The 18310-nt window shown below is 42.1% G+C and overlaps 1 protein-coding gene across 9 annotated transcripts in view; it reads right to left on the minus strand.

Annotated features, from left to right (window-relative positions):
• LOC118374421 (inositol hexakisphosphate kinase 1-like) overlaps window positions 1-17308 on the minus strand; it is an 82997-nt gene extending 65689 nt beyond the window's left edge. For 8 of the 9 annotated variants that reach the window (XR_008074833.1, XM_052474217.1, XM_052474216.1 and 5 more), the window contains exon 1: window positions 16604-17308. The gene's annotated coding sequence lies outside the window, so the exon portion shown is untranslated. Of the gene's footprint in view, window positions 1-9390; window positions 9801-16603 lie in introns of those variants that run through there. The other variant, XM_052474212.1, reaches the window with a different exon arrangement.
• Between the last annotated feature and the right edge of the window lie 1002 nt (window positions 17309-18310).

The raw sequence follows: 18310 nt of genomic DNA on the forward strand, positions 1-18310 counted from the left end.
CTTATTTGAATGTGTGAAGCTCGGAGTAGCTGTTATGTATTGTAGCAGAGATATTTCTCTATTTCATTTTCAATACATTTGCAAAACTCTCTAGAAACATGTTTTTAGTTTTGGCATTATGGGTGGGGTATTGTGTGTGTAGATGGGTGAAAGAAAACAATTCTATTGAATCATTTTTGAATTCAGACGAACAAAACGTGGAATAGGTCAAGGAGTATGAATACTTTCCAGAGACAGAGAGACATACATACAATGAGTGTACAAAACATTAGGAACACCTTCCTAATATTGAGTGCCCCGCCCCCTCTTTTGTCCTCAGAACAGCCTCAATTTGTTGCAGCATGGACTCTACAAGGTGTTGAAGGCGTTCCACAAAGATGCTGGTCCCATGTTGACTCCAATGCTTCCCCATAGTTGTGTCTAGTTAGCTGGATGTCCTTTGGGTGGTGGACCATTCTTGATACACACAGGAAACTGTTGAGCGTGAAAACCCCAGCAGCGTTACAGTTCTTGACACACTCAAACCGGTGCACCTGGCACCTACTACCATACCCTGTTCAAAGACACCTACTACCATACCCTGTTCAAAGGCACCTACTACCATACCCTGTTCAAAGGCACCTACTACCATACCCTGTTCAAAGGCACCTACTACCATACCCTGTTCAAAGGCACCTACTACCATACCCTGTTCAAAGACACCTACTACCATACCCTGTTCAAAGGCACCTACTACCATACCCTGTTCAAAGGCACCTACTACCATACCCTGTTCAAAGGCACCTACTACCATACCCTGTTCAAAGGCACCTACTACCATACCCTGTTCAAAGACACCTACTACCATACCCTGTTCAAAGGCACCTACTACCATACCCTGTTCAAAGGCACCTACTACCATACCCTGTTCAAAGGCACCTACTACCATACCCTGTTCAAAGACACCTACTACCATACCCTGTTCAAAGGCACCTACTACCATACCCTGTTCAAAGGCACCTACTACCATACCCTGTTCAAAGGCACCTACTACCATACCCTGTTCAAAGGCACCTACTACCACACCCTGTTCAAAGGCACCTACTACCATACCCTGTTCAAAGGCACCTACTACCATACCCTGTTCAAAGGCACCTACTACCATACCCTGTTCAAAGGCACCTACTACCACACCCTGTTCAAAGACACCTACTACCATACCCTGTTCAAAGGCACCTACTACCATACCCTGTTCAAAGGCACCTACTACCATACCCTGTTCAAAGGCACCTACTACCACACCCTGTTCAAAGACACCTACTACCATACCCTGTTCAAAGGCACCTACTACCATACCCTGTTCAAAGGCACCTACTACCATACCCTGTTCAAAGGCACCTACTACCATACCCTGTTCAAAGGCACCTACTACCACACCCTGTTCAAAGACACCTACTACCACACCCTGTTCAAAGGCACCTACTACCATACCCTGTTCAAAGGCACCTACTACCATACCCTGTTCAAAGGCACCTACTACCATACCCTGTTCAAAGGCACCTACTACCATACCCTGTTCAAAGGCACCTACTACCATACCCTGTTCAAAGGCACCTACTACCATACCCTGTTCAAAGGCACCTACTACCATACCCTGTTAAAAGGTACCTACTACCATACCCTGTTCAAAGGCACCTACTACCATACCCTGTTCAAAGACACCTACCACCATACCCTGTTCAAAGGCACCTACTACCATACCCTGTTCAAAGGCACCTACTACCATACCCTGTTCAAAGGCACCTACTACCATACCCTGTTCAAAGACACCTACTACCATACCCTGTTCAAAGACACCTACTACCATACCCTGTTCAAAGACACCTACTACCATACCATGTTCAAAGACACCTACTACCATACCCTGTTCAAAGGCACCTACTACCATACCCTGTTCAAACCGGTGCACCTGGCACCTACTACCATAACCTGTTCAAAGGCACCTACTACCATACCCTGTTCAAAGGCACCTACTACCATACCCTGTTCAAACCGGTGCACCTGGCACCTACTACCATACCCTGTTCAAAGGCACCTACTACCATACCCTGTTCAAAGACACCTACTACCATACCCTGTTCAAAGACACCTACTACCATACCCTGTTCAAAGACACCTACCACCATACCCTGTTCAAAGGCACCTACTACCATACCCTGTTCAAAGGCACCTACTACCATACCCTGTTCAAAGGCACCTACTACCATACCCTGTTCAAAGACACCTACTACCATACCCTGTTCAAAGACACCTACTACCATACCCTGTTCAAAGACACCTACTACCATACCCTGTGCAAAGACACCTACTACCATACCCTGTGCAAAGACACCTACTACCATACCCTGTTCAAAGGCACCTACTACCATACCCTGTTCAAACCGGTGCACCTGGCACCTACTACCATACCCTGTTCAAAGGCACCAACTACCATACCCTGTTCAAAGGCACCTACTACCATACCCTGTTCAAAAGCACCTACTACCATACCCTGTTCAAAGACACCTACTACCATACCCTGTTCAAAGACACCTACTACCATACCCTGTTCAAAGGCACCTACTACCATACCCTGTTCAAAGACACCTACTACCATACCCTGTTCAAAGGCACCTACTACCATACCCTGTTCAAAGGCACCTACTACCATACCCTGTTCAAACCGGTGCACCTGGCACCTACTACCATACCCCTGTTCAAAGGCACCTACTACCATACCCTGTTCAAAGGCACTTCAATCTTTCGTCTTGCCCATTCACCCTCTGAATGGCACACATACACAATCCATGTCTCAACTGTCTCAAGGCTTAAAAATCCTTCTTTAACCTGTCTCATCCCCTTTCATCTTCACTGATTGAAGTGGCCACCAGCTGGGCGACCCTGGTTTAAAGAGTTTAAAACCTACTTTTCCACGCTGTTTAGGCTTCATAGTAACAAGGTCTACCAACGTAATTATATCAAGAAGTATATCATCAACACAGATATAGCCTACAGCTACACTGTGAGACATTGAAAATTACTTTTAATTTGCTTGATTCCCCAAATGGCACCCAATTCCCTATGGGCCCTGGTCTAAAGTAGTGCACCCTATACCCTATGGGGTCTAAAGTAATGCACCCTATACCCTATGGGCCCTGGTCTAAAGTAGTGCACCTTATACCCTATGGGGCCTGGTCTAAAGTAGTGCACCCTATACCCTATGGGTCCTGGTCTAAAGTAGTGCACCCTATACCCTATGGGTCCTGGTCTAAAGTAATGCACCCTATACCCTACGGGGCCTGGTCTAAAGTAATGCACCCTACGGGGCCTGGTCTAAAGTAATGCACCCTATGGGTCCTGGTCTAAAGTAGTGCACCCTATACCCTATGGGTCCTGGTCTAAAGTAGTGCACCCTATACCCTATGGGTCCTGGTCTAAAGTAATGCACCCTATACCCTACGGGGCCTGGTCTAAAGTAATGCACCCTACGGGGCCTGGTCTAAAGTAATGCACCCTATGGGTCCTGGTCTAAAGTAGTGCACCCTATACCCTATGGGTCCTGGTCTAAAGTAGTGCACCCTATACCCTATGGGTCCTGGTCTAAAGTAATGCACCCTATACCCTACGGGGCCTGGTCTAAAGTAATGCACCCTACGGGGCCTGGTCTAAAGTAATGCACCCTATGGGTCCTGGTCTAAAGTAATGCACCCTACGGGGCCTGGTCTAAAGTAATGCACTGTATAGGGAATAAGCCAAAAAGACATGAGCTCCAACCTCAGCTGGGAACTGGGGTGAGTGGGTGGGTGGGAGTTGCAAAGTGCAAGGATGAGACTAAAAACAGATACATAGATGTAAATTGTAAATAACATGGTAAAACATGGTTTAAATTACATCTTTCTAACTGCAAGCAAATCATCATAGCATGTTCCACCAAAAAGAGCAGGACCCAATACGTACCAACCATATCAGAGTAGGAATGCTGATCTAGGATCAGGATCTATACAACAACAACAAAAATAAGTCTGAACTGATCCTAGATCAGAACTCCTACTCAGACAATGAATACAAACCAATAACTATGCTGATCCTAGATCAGAACCCCTACTCAGACAATGAATACAAGCCCATAACTATACTAAACTGATCCTAGATCAGAACTCCTACTCAAGACAATGAATACAAGCCCATAACTATACTAAACTGATCCTAGATCAGAACTCCTACTCAAGACAATGAATACAAGCCCATAACTATACTAAACTGATCCTAGATCAGAACTCCTACTCAAGACAATGAATACAAGCCCATAACTATACTATACGCTCAGCCAGTTTAATCAACCTAAGAAATACTTACCCTTTCAAGTACATTAGTATTCTATATAGCCTCTAGGAGCAACAGAGTCCCCAAATCCAGTATAAAATCAAGAAAGAGTACAAGTATTACATAGAGCCATTATTGGATGGAACTCCATTCCATCTCCTATTGTTCAAGTGAACAGCAAACCTGTTTTTAAAAAATGTAAAAAACAGATGAAGCAACACTTCACCACACTCACAACGCCTCACCCCTAATTGACCTAGATAAGATTGTGTGTATTGATATGTAGGCTACGTGTGCCTCTAAAAAAAAAAAAAAAAAAAAGTGGATGTAGCTCTGTCCTTGAGCTACTCTGGTCTATTAAAATGTTCTATATTATGTCATGATTCATGTGGAGCCCAGGAAGAGTAGCTGTTGCTTTAGGAAGAGCTATTCTAATCAAATATCACAATACCAAAGACTGTGTAATATACAAAGAGACTTATGAAGACACACAACCTCAGACACAGACAGACCGAACTTAGCTTCTCTAAATCAAAGACTACAAAAGAGAAATAAGTTCAAATGTCAAGATTTCACAGAAACAAAAAACACACAAGCAACTACAAACAGACCCCCACACACACACAGCAACTACAAAACACACACACACTAGGCAACTACAACACACACACACAGCAACTACAACACACACACAATATTAGGCAACTACAAAATACACACAATATTAGGCAACTACAAAATACACACAATATTAGGCAACTACAAAATACACACAATATTAGGCAACTACACACACACACACACACAATATTAGGCAACTACACACACACACACAATTAGGCAACTACACACACACACACAATTAGGCAACTACACACACAAACAATTAGGCAACTACACACACACACACAATTAGGCAACTACACACACACACACAATTAGGCAATTACACACACTTAGGCAACTACACACACACACTTAGGCAACTACACACACACACTTAGGCAACTACACACACACACTTAGGCAACTACACACACACAATTAGGCAACTACACACACACACACACAATTAGGCAACTACACACACACACACACACACACACACACACACACGGCAACCGTGCAATTAATAACTTCACTCTGCTCAAAAGGATATTCAATTGTTGCTTTTTTTCTTCAATAGGGGCCCTTCTTTGCTAGGCATTGGAAAAGCTTCCTGGTCTTTGTGGTTGAATCTGTGTTTGAAATTCACTGCTCGACTGAGGGACCTTACAGATAAATTGTACGTGTGGGGTACAGAGATGAGGTAGTCATTCAAAAATCATGTTAAACACTATTATTGAATACAGAGTGAGTATGTAATTTCTTAAGCACATTTTTACTCTTTAAATTATTTAGGCTTGCATTACCAAAGGGGTTGAATACTTATTGACTAAAGACATTTCAGCTTTTCATTTTTAATTAAGTTGTACAAAAAAATTAAAAAACAACGTACAGAAAACATAATTCCACTGACATTATGGGGTAATGTGTGTAGTTGGTCAGTGACAAAACAATCTCAATGTAGTCCATTTTCAATTCAGGCTGTAGCAACAAACATGTGGGAAAAGTCAAGGGGTGTGAATACGGTCGGTAGTCAAAATGTTGTTGATTTTAATTAACAGAATACTCCATGACATGAATAGTAGATGGTAGTATTGTCAAACGTGTCGACAAGGGTGATGCAACTTATCAGTGAAAATAACCCCGGGGTGGGTAGGAGGAGGCACAAGGCAGAACTAGACAGCTGTTGATCCCCAATGCCCTTCCTTATGAACTGTTCTCACTGAACAAAAAAAGACTGCACTTTTATACAGGCATTTTCTTTTATGGGCTTAGGTGGTGGGCGTAGCAGGGGGCGTGACAGAGATTACATTTACATGACATTTTAGAGGACCTAGGATCAATGGAGACACTCAAGTTTTTTTTTTAAATCATGCATCTTTTGAAACATTCACAAATAGTAATGGCCTCTAAACCTTCCAGCTGCCTACTGAACCATATTCCAACTAAACTACTGAAAGAGCTACTTCCTGTGCTTGCAGAGCATAATAAATGCCTCCCTATCTACCACATATGTACCAAATGTATGAAAAGTGGCAGCAACAAAGCCTCTCCTGAAATAATATTTAGTGAAAAAAAAAAGTAAATGGCCTTTGTCGAATTTCTCATTCCTCTCAAAAATGTAAGAAAGTTGTTGCTAAGCAACTCACTGCCTTTCTGAAGACAGATAATGTCTACTAAACGCTCCAGTCATCATAGCACTGAGATCGCACTCGTAAAGGTGGTAAATTACCTTTTAATGACCTCAGACCAAGGCTTTGTGTTTGTCCTCCTGCTCCTAGACCTTAGTGCCGCTTTCTACACCATCGATCACCACATTCTTTTGGAGAGATTGGAAACCCTAATTGGTCGACATGGACATGTTCTTGCCTGGTCGAGATCATATCGTTCAGAAAGATGTCAGTTCATCTCTGTGGATGGTTTGTGCTCTGACAAATCAATGGTAAGGTTCGGTGTTCCTCAAGGTTCCGTTCTAGGACCACTATTATTTTCACTATATACGCTACCTCTTAGTGGTCATTTGGAAATACAAATGTCAACTTTCACTGCCATGCAGACGAAACACAGCTGTACATTTCAATGAAACATAGTGAAGCACCTAAATTGCCTACCCTGGAAGCCTGTGTTTCAGACATAAGGAAGTGGATGGTTGCAAATGTTTTTAAGTTTAAACTTGGACAAAACAGAGATGCTATTTCCAGGTCTCAAGAAACAAAAAGATCTTCTGTATGACAATGATAGTTGTACAGTCGGCTCAAATAAAACTGAAGGATCTCTGCTGACAAACATCAAAAATATTTAAAGAGCAGCATTTTTCCAGCTTTGTAACATTGCAAAAATCAGACACTTTTTGGCTAACATTTTCTGGCAGAAAAACTAATCCATGCATTCGTCACTTCTAGGTTAGACTACTGTAATGCTTTACTCTCAGGCTACCCGGATAAAGCACTAAATAATCTTCAGTTAGTGCTAAACAAGGCTGCTAGAATCTAGACTAGAACCAAAACATTTGATCATGTTACTCCAGTGCTAGCCTCTCTACAGTGGCTTCCTGTTAATCAAGGCCAGTGCTGATTTCAAGGTGTTACTGCTACCCTACAAATCATTACATGGACTTGCTCCTACCAGACGATTTGGTTCTGCCGTACATACCTACACGTACGCTACGGTCACGAGATGCAGGCCTCCTTACTGTTCCTAGAATTTCTGAGCAAACACCTGGAGGCAGGGCTTTCTCCTATAGAAATACATTTTTATGGAATGGTCTGCCTATCCATATGAGAGACGCAGACTCGGTTTCAAGTCTTTACTGAAGACTCATCTCTTCGGTAGGTCCTATGATTGAGCGTGGTCCTGCCCAGGGGACCGAAAGTGAACGACAAGGCAATGGAGTGACCAACCACCCTTGCCGTCTCTGCCTGGCCGGTTCCCTTATGTCCACTGGGATTCTTTATCTCTGACCATATTACGGGGACCGAGTCACTAGAATGCTCACGCTCTCCAATGCCCGTCCCCTGGGAGGGGTTAATCACGTCGTACCAGGCTTTCTCAACCTAAGTGAATTGAGTCACTGGCGTGATCTTCATTCCTGTCCACTGACTTGGCTGTCCCCATCCCCAGTCCACCTGGTCGTGCTGCTGATCCAGTTTCTGTTGTTAGGCTGCAGCTATGGAATCCTAACCACCTTGTCCCAGACCTGCTTTTACGACCCCCCCCCCCCGGCACCTGCTGTCTCGACCTCTGAATGCCCGGCTATGAAAAGCCATCTGACATTAACTCTGCCCTCTTGCACCCTCTACAACCACTGTGATTATTACTTCACCCTGCTGGTCTTCTTTGAACATCTTGAAAAACAATCTGGCCTTAGTGGCCACGTACTCTTATGATCTCCACCTGGCACACAGAACCTGGTTCCTCTCTAGGTTTCTTTCTAGGTTCCAGGCATTCAAGGAAGTTTTTTTTCCCTAGCCACTGTGCTTCGACATCTGCATTGCTTGCTCTCTGGTGTTTTAGGCTGGGTTTCTGTATAAGTACTTTGTGACATCTGCTGATGTAAAAAGGGCTTAATAAATAAAATGTGATGGTTTACGGCCTCCATAAAAAAATTAAAATAAAAAGCAAGCATATTTCCTGCAATTACACACATTTTACCATGCAGCTGAGAGAAAATGTGGCAGTTTGTTTCCTGCGATTCTATGCATTTTGCCAAGGCTAATTCTGTTTTATTGTGCTCAAACAATAACAAAATTAGTACTGCTAAATAAATTATTTTGGGAAATTTCAATTCTCCCTGTCTAGTTTTTATTTATTTTGGTGACTGTTAGTTCTCAAAGATACTATAATTAAAAAATATATATTAGATCCATTATCTTTTCTACATAGTTTATATCTGGTTTAGTTGGGGTTTTTTTTGGTTGGTATTTTTACACTTGGACGATCCGAGAAAATGCTTAGGCGGCCAACCCAAGGATTACAATGGCAGAAAAATCCCTGTTAAAGGAGACAGCACTTCGTCTCTAGTCGCAATAAACTAGGCTACTGCAAGAACATCAGCCAATCATTCACACAACAACAACAACACACTTTCTTCATATATAGATGTATCTTTACTACGTCACATTATTTCCCCATGACAACCACGATAATCTGACACTGTTTTTGCTTGACCACATTACCATAACAATAAAAGGCATGCTCCAACGGCCGGTGTCAGTGTAACGGATATGAAACATACCCTAGCCTACAATGAATAGGATTCCAAGCTACGACCTCAGTCTATCCCAAACACCACGGAATTATAACGGAGCTTCAAAAAATAAAAAAGAATGTTTAAGAGAAGATTCACACCACTGTGGCTCAAACTAGGGATGAAGAAACTATCAACTACTATCAACTTGAAAAGACAAGGCTGAAGAAAAGTAGGTACATAAGTCTACTCTTTACCTGCTCATTCTGACATCTTCCTTGTGATGAGAGAAGTACAGTAGTATCCAGCCTTAGTGTTTTCCTTCTCTTCCTGTTGTCTCAGTCAGAGCTTGCTAGCCATGTTGTGCTGTGCTAGTCCTATACGAGAGACTGACTGGCTGGCACTCAGCTCAAAGATACCTAGGGCTCAAAGAGGGAGGGATTAAAGCCTTTAAGTGTTTGGCATAAACTTCCTTCCTGTTCAGTTTGTTTTTTTTTGCCACTATTTTCCAGGGAATCATAGAAGTACAGTCATACTTCACCCTCTGGTTCAATCCCCACTCCAAATCAGTTCAAAACTCAAAACTCTGCTTTGTAGCGACAGTTCCCTCTAAAATTGAGGGCATGCTTCAGGACCCAACAGAACAGAAAGGCGACAGCTGAGAGAGAGAATGAGCGGGAGAGAGAAAGAAAAGGAGCGAGAGAGGGAGAGAAGAGGAGCGGGAGAGAGAAAGAGAGAGAGCGAGAGAGAGAGGGGGGAGGAGCAGGAGAGAGAGCGAGAGGAGGAGCAGGAGAGAGAGAGAGAGAGAGAGAGAGAGAGAGGAGCGGGAGAGAGAGAGGAGAGAGAGAGAAAGAGAGAGAGAGGGGGGAGGAGCAGGAGAGAGAGCGAGAGGAGGAGTCGGAGAGAGAGAGAGGAGGAGCGGGAGAGAGAGAGCAAGAGGTGACCCTAATAAGCCTCTTTAGTGTGGTGACAGAACAGGTCCAGGACAGGATTCCTTCTTTTCACTCTGTCAATTAGGTTCATATTGTGGAGTAACGACAATGTTGGACCTGGACCTAACCAACTGGCAAGTGTCTTCACTGGCATCTCAACATGTCCCTGTCTGAGTCTGTAACACCAACATGTTTCAAGCAGACCACCATAGTCCCTGTGCCCAAGAACACTAAGGTAACCTGCCTAAATGACTACTGACCCGTAGCACTCACGTCTGTAGCCATGAAGGGCTTTTAAAGGCTGGTTATGGCTCACATCAACACCATAATCCCACTGACCTTAGACCCACACCGATTTGCATACCACCCCAAACAGATCCAGATGATGCAATCTCTATTGCACTCCACACTGCCCTTTCCCACCTGAACAAAAGGAACACCTACGTGAGAATGTTCATTGACTACAGCTCAGCGTTGAACACCATAACGCTCTCAAAGCTCATCACTCAGCTGAGAACCCTGGGACTAAAACACCTCCCTCTGCAACTGGATCCTGGACTTCCTGATGGGCCGCCCCCAGGTGGTAAGAGTAGGTAACAACACACCCGCCACGCTGATCCTCAACACAAGGGCCCTTCAGGTCGGGCTGGGCGATATGGCCAAAACATCATATCACGGTATTGAATTTAAAATCACAGTATGACGGTATTTTATGTTTTTAAATTAGAAGATTTCAAAATGTGCTTTATAAGTAGTGCATGACCTTAGGGTGGCAACACATACATTAAGTAATTTCAAAATGGGTCTTTCTCCATTCTGATTGTTTTATACTGTTCAATTCAACTTCAACCCAAAATATTTTGGGGGGTATTTTCATACATTTTCTGCATTTGTTGCACTCATTTCAGATAATTGTCACACTGCCATGTAGGGCTGCATGAATAAACCTTATTTTGAACCAAACGTTGCAATAGCGCTTTGACTTGTGATTTTGAGCAAAACACTTGGGTGAAATGTTGGAATCAGGGAAATAGAATGATTATTCTAATTCTATAGTTAGAATATGATAGTGGGCACTTTGAATAGTGTTGTTTAACATGAAAATGAATGAAAATGCCAGGGAGGAGTTAGTGGGGTTTTTTTTAGGAACCAAACACTTAGGGTAGGAACTAAAGTGTTGATAATTGTTTCCTGGGGGACCCTATAATCTTTGGCTACATTGTCTGTTTTCTCTTAGCTACCTCATGTAGCTAACATATTAATGCTTCTGGTATTCCTCTTTGATTTAGAAGATACTGTTGCACAAACAACATGCTGATTTTAGTCTATACCATCACTGGTAGTATCAGGCTGTATAACTAATTATGTTTGCTCTGACTCCATACATTAGCTAGCTACCTATCGATTAGCATTAGCAGCTAACAAAATTTAGGCCCCAACTTGCTAAGAAAAAGACAAACTAGCTGTGTGCTGATGTAAGAAACACAAACTAATGGTGTAATTATAGAACACTATTGGATTTATATGAAGAAACAAAGTGAAAACAGCAATGTTGCCATCAACATTGACCATGCAGACTGAAAGCAGCATGGAGACTGAAAGCAGCATGCAGACTGAAAGCAGCATGGAGAGAGAGCGAGAGATGACTCATGTAGCGAACTATAAAAACGGATGTTACACACAACGTATTACATTTTTTAAATCACATTCGAATACCGTTATAGAAGGTAAGTAAAAACCCAAACTGGTCCATGCATTAATACCGGTATATCGTAAAATACGGTATACCGCCCAGCCCTACCCTCAGGGGGGCGTGCTCAGTCCCCCCCCTGTACTCCCTATTCACTCATGACTGCTCGGCCGGCACGACTCCAACACCATCATCAAGGTTTGCCGATGACAACAGTGGTAAGCCTAATCACCGACAACGATGAGACAGCCTATAGGGAGGTCAGAGACCTCCGCACATAGACTCTGTACTGGTACCCCCTGTATATAGCCTCGCTATTGTTATTATACTGCTGCTGTTAAACTATTTGTTACTTTTATTTACTTAACACTTTTCTTCAAGCATTGTTGAATAAGGGCTTGTAAGCAAGCATTTCACTATAAGGCCTGTTGTATTCGGCGCATGTGACTAATAGGCTTTTAGGTTGTTGATCCATCCTCAGTTCTCTCCTATCACAGCTATTAAACTCTGTTTTAAAGTCACCAGTGGCCTCATGGTGAAATTCCTGAGCGGTTTCCTTCCTCTCTGGCAACTGAGTTAGGAAGGACGCCTGTGCTTGTAGTGACTGGGTGGATTGACACATCTTCCAAAGTGTAATTAATATCTTCACCATGCTCAAAAGGGATATTCAATGGCTGTTGTTGTTTTTTTACACATCTGCCAATAGGTGCCTTTCTTTGCGAGACATTGGAAAAGCTCCCTGGTCTTTGTGGTTGAATCTGTGTTTGAAATTCACTGCTCAACTTAGGGACCTTAAAGGTCAATTGTTTGTGTGGGGTACAGAGATGAGGTAGTCATTCAAAAATCATGTTAAACACTATTATTGCACACAGAGTGAGTCCATACAACTTATTATGTGACTTGTTAAGCAAATGTTTACTCCTGAACATATTCAGGCTTACCATAACAGAGAGGGTTGAATACTTATTGACTGAAGACATTTCAGCTTTTCATTCTGTATTAATAGGTAAAAATGTCAAAATACATCATTCCACTTCAACATTATGGGCTTTTGTGCGCAGTAGGCCATTGACCAAAACATTTTTTTTTTAATCAATTTGAAATTCAAGCAACAAAATGTGGAAAAAGTCAAGGGATGTGAAGGTACTGTATGTAAAAGAGAAATGGGAAAGGGAGGAGAACATGGTCATTTCTGTGTAGGAGTGGGAAATCAGTTTTTATTTCAGTAGGCAAGTCAACTAAGAACAAATTCTTATTTAGAATGACGGCCCACCCCGGCCAAACCTGAACGACGCTGGGCCACCCTATGGGACTCCCGATCACGGCCGGATGTGATACAGCCCGGATTCCAAACCAGGGACTGTAGTGACATCTCTTGCACTGAGATGCAGTGCCTTAGACCGCTGTGCCACTCGGGAGACCTTATTCCAATCACTATGGAAATTAAGAAGATCATTGACTTGGAGGGAATTTAGATAGAAAAATATGATGCGCTTCTTTATCACTCATCTGCAAAAAGACAAGAATAGTGGAATGGGGTGTTGGACATCATGTGGGTACAATTTATTTTATTTTTATTTATTTTTTACCTTTATTTAACCAAGTAGGCTAGTTGAGAACAAAATTCTCATTTACAACTGCGACCTGGCCAAGATAAAGTGTAGCAGTGTGAACAGACAACACAGAGTTACACATGGAGTAAACCATTAACAAGTCAATAACACAGTAGGAAAAAAAGTCTATATACACATTGTGTGCAAAAGGCATGAGGTGGTAGGCGAATAATTACAATTTTGCAGATTAACACTGGAGTGATAAATGATCAGATGGTCATGTACAGGTAGAGATACTGGTGTGCAAAAGAGTAGAAAAGTAAATAAATATAAACAGTATGGGGATGAGGTAGGTAAAATTGGGTGGGCTATTTACCGATAGACTATGTACAGCTGCAGCGATCGGTTAGCTGCTCAGATAATGAGCTGCTAACCATGAGGCAAATAAGGCAAACCATTACCACATATTTAGTGAATGCTTGTTTCATACTGGCAGGATGTGCAAAGATGCATGGAAGGCATATTTAGGGTTGATGTCTCATGCAGAGGTGAGGTTCTGTATTCAGGGGCCTACTGGTTAGAGACTTGGGCCACTAACTGAAAGGTTGCTGGTTCAAATCCCCGAGCTGACAAGGTAAAAAAATCTGTCATTCTGCCCTTTAACAAAGCAGTTAAACCCACTGTTTCCCTGTAGGCTGTCATTGTAAATAATCATTTGTTCTTTAACCGACTTGCCTAGTTAAATAAAAGAAGGTTACATTTTTTATTTTCTTATTCAGGGAACAAGCTTGATTGGTAATACTCCCAATCACAAGTAAGAAAGCCCTTATAACGGTTAGAATCAAAGGCGTCCGTGGTAGATGAGTGGATAACATGTGATCTATGTGATGGAGAGGCTGACCTTTTCTCTGAGACTACAGGGGAAAAAATGGATTCATAGTGACTGTCAAACTGGATTGAGTAATATAGCATCGTTAAGGTCTGATTTTGTTTAATGGTCAAAGTGGAAAAATCTGGCTCTGTAATACAATCCATCTGTTCACCTGTTAATAGTTACTGTATTTCTTTTTAAACTGGAGAGAAAAATATTGGAAAATTGAGAACAAAGACCTTTGATCTATGACACTTCATTCCTGAGACTCACTGAATGTCTTAATGTTTTTGTTTTTATGCTTTTTAATTGTTGTGCTCTCTCTGTCTTGATGCTTTTCGTTGTAGACATCTTGCATATTCACACGTAAAAATGGAGGCAACTATATGTACATTCTATATTTGGACTCGGTGATGTGCAGTGGCCCCGAGGGGCTGTGTTGCATGAGTGGACTTTCTCATGGACAACTGAACTATGGCTTGGTGTGAGAGAAGTCTCAATGAAATGTAACTTGTGTCTGAATCTTATTTTTGCCCCGCTCCCCAAATAAAAACAGAATTTCAACAACAACAAATATTTAGACTAGAGGTGGAGGATTTGAATGAACATGTGTAATAGCTAGGTGGAGGTAGGCCTATTGAATGGGCATGTAGATTAACTGCTGGGGAAGCTTGATAGAATAGCTTTATAAAAAAAATATATAAAAATTTTTAAAAAATGCTTAATCAACATCTTCTCACACTCACAGACATGTCATGACTTACAACATGCAAGTCTTCAAATGTATATTGCTTTTGCTGACCGAATGTTTACTATGCGGTTGTTGTTGTCTTTCTACCAGCATAAAATGTTGTTTCGTCAGTGGCGTCTGATTTCTCTACATGGGATTATGCTTTTGAAGAAAGAGAGCTGTGCAGAGTGACAGGCACCAATACTGTTAAAACAACAATGTCCCTCCCCAAGACACCAACCATAATGGGTTAGGCCCCAAGCCTTCAGCGATATCCTTCAACAACCGATATGTCTAATAACATGGCTACGCAATGCCACTCAAACACCCCCCCATCTCAACACCACAGTCAACTCCAGGGAGGTCAGCCAGCACACAGGAGCCAGAGAAACGGGCTAGGTGGGTGACCTCTAGAGGGGAACGTATAGGGGCGCTGCATGTGGAAAGAATAACATTTGTCACAGAGACACATTCAACAGGTGACCCATGCTAACTGATGGGACACAGTGGGTCAGGCAGCAACTCTAGGATGTCCCGGTAGGACAGGCCACAGAATGACACGGGACCAACTGGATTTTCAAAAGCCACAGCTGGATTGGCTCCTAATATGTGATCACATAAATCATTCAACTGATATCCCCCTACCACATTCATAGATGCTAACTGCTTTAGCGCCTACTGATGATGGTGTCTTCTGACCGGGCACTTACTCTAAACATTAACATGCATCGCTTGTTGTACGTTTTTGGAAACATAAGGAATGTATCTTTAAAAAAACAAAAAGGTTCAATTACTACACACCTTTATTGTGTTCCCACAAAGCCATATCTCCATGTTACTATGGAAGACAGACAGAAGACATATGCTTTTCATAGTGATCTCGCGTGCTCTGAACACCTGAGTAAACGCAACTCGGGAGTTAGTGTAGTTTGTCAACTGGAGGCACATACTGCTTGTGGAAATGTGCAAAACTGCTCTAAAAACACCACGTCGGAATTGTAGTTGACATGGAGCCAAATGTGGGTGAACGTAACCGCTGTAAATACTACACATATGGAGTAGGGTTTTCGATAACTAATATCCCTTTACCACATCCTCAGAGGCACTAAATACATGGGTAGAAAATGGGAAGGATAAGCACACGAATGAACATATGATAGGCCCATATGTAGACAAATATCTGTGAGTATGTACAGGCTGAGCGTTATTTTGACAATACAATCCTTCATATTTAAATATACGAGTCACACTTGCTCCTCCAGTGTTACATATGACCGACCATAGGTTGTCACAGCTGAATACCGACGTAACATGTTTTCATTGCACGATGGAGGCTTTGAGTGTGAGCAGTTGTTTACTGCCCTAACACTAAAAGCGGTATGGATAGCTACAGCAAACATTATTCACATTCACGTTTATATCAGTCATTGCAGTATCAACAACCAACCCTGGCAAAGATCCAGATTGTTAACTGATTACATTGTGCGATGAGTATGACGTTAGCTTGCCAGTTAGCCCACCAAAACATGTACGTTAGGTATGCTTAATCCAATGAAGACTTTAGCTCAGCTAGATAAACATATCTGGCTATATTAGGTAGCTAAAAAACGCTTTTTGGCAATGCTCGCCAACTAGTTTTACAACCACGCTAACATTACACATTATACCAAGGTTAGCTAACGTTGTTTACTTACCGGGTTTGTGAATCCTCAGTTTGACAGATGAAAGAAAACCCCAAATCGGAGGGCAAGCAGGACAGACCCCTGCCTACTGTGCCCGAACCGAAATAAACCTTAGCTAGCTAACGCGTTAGCAGATAACTTGTAGCCTGTGTGACTGCATTTTAGCTAGTTACTGTTGACTTAAATCGATGTAGTTAATGTTCGCTACAAGTCAACATGGCTAACTAGCTAGGACGTGCTTGCAACCTGAGAAAGGGTATTCAGGTGGTAGGTACTCTGTAAACCTTAGCTAACGCTAGCTAAATGACTGACTAAAACACACGATAACAAGCTAGCTAGCAGCGACTCGGTTTAGCACAATAGCTAATTCGGGTCCCTCAGTTCAGGCAACAATATATATATATATATATATATGTGTGTGTCACTCTCCCGTCTAATAACGGCATGCTTCGCATCCAAAACAGTTCGGTACGGCATATATTATGACGACATTTTGTGACGGTTTTGGTCTTCGGTAACGGTTTTGGTCTTCGGTAACGGTTTTCGGTAACGGTTTTTGTCGGATGTTCGTGCACACGACATTATTTTCTTATTTTTCTTCTTCTTCTTCTTCTGTAGTCAAGCCGAAGTTCGATAGCCTTTAGTCAACGCCCCTTCGTCGGTGATTGGTTCAATTGTAAGGCTGACGCTAGCAAAGACATTTGAACTAATCCAAGCTTGTTCATATGTGTCGTTTAGAGCGGTAGCTAATGAAGCATAATAGTGGGCGGAACAAGTAAGGAGGTGGTGCAAAGCCAAGCACGAGATCCTATTGGCGCGTTGTATCATCTATTTGCATATTTCGTTAGGGAACGCCTCCTCTGTATAGTAAGCGTGTGCACAAACTCTATTTGACCTTGCACTCCTAAACATCGCAATTTTTTTTTACTTTGGGAAAACGTTAATTCTATAAAACTTAATGGATTGTGTTTGTAGTTTTGGGAACAGAACAATGTTTTGGGAACATAAAAATATAAGGAGATCTGGGCCCAGATTCACAAAACCTTTTTAAGAAGAAATAACTTTTTAACTATAGATTTAAGAATGAAATTAAGCAAAATTGCTATTCCTCAAAAAGGTTATTGGAAAATGTATTGAGCTATTTCTCATGTTTCTCCTTAAGCAAAAAGTTAAGAAAAAAAATAATTATTGAAAATAAAGTTAATGGAAATGTTCTTAAATCCAAGATAGATAACCAACACCTTGTCCTAAACTCTGGGCAATGAGAGAATAAGATCATGAAAGCAACAGTACATGTTTAATTCACTCACAAACTTAATCTGAAAGTTTCGGTATTGATGACTTTAAACCCAAACTGGAATCCATTCAGCCCTAAACTCAGTGTTTGGCGGAAGTGGATGCGGAGTTCGAATTAAGTAGCGCGTCGAGTAAATTTGCTGAAGACGAATGTTCTGAATGGACAACAGTAATATCGAAAACTGGAACAAAAAATAAATTGTCTAAAATTGGAGTGGTATGACACGTGTGTAAATGACAATGAATCGTTTCCTGTTGGGATGCGTTTGTTGAGTAAAGATGCATATGTTTGAAACCCATTTGAGGTGTCGAAAATGGTGACGTCTGGGCTTGGAAATGTCTGTCAGAGTGATCAGAGTGACCAGGAGTGGTCTTGTTTTGATTAGTTGTATTTCTGAAGAACAGAGGAATATTGCAGTCGGT

Source organism: Oncorhynchus keta, chromosome 21, assembly GCF_023373465.1.
Source record: "Oncorhynchus keta strain PuntledgeMale-10-30-2019 chromosome 21, Oket_V2, whole genome shotgun sequence".
Taxonomy (NCBI): domain Eukaryota; kingdom Metazoa; phylum Chordata; class Actinopteri; order Salmoniformes; family Salmonidae; genus Oncorhynchus; species Oncorhynchus keta.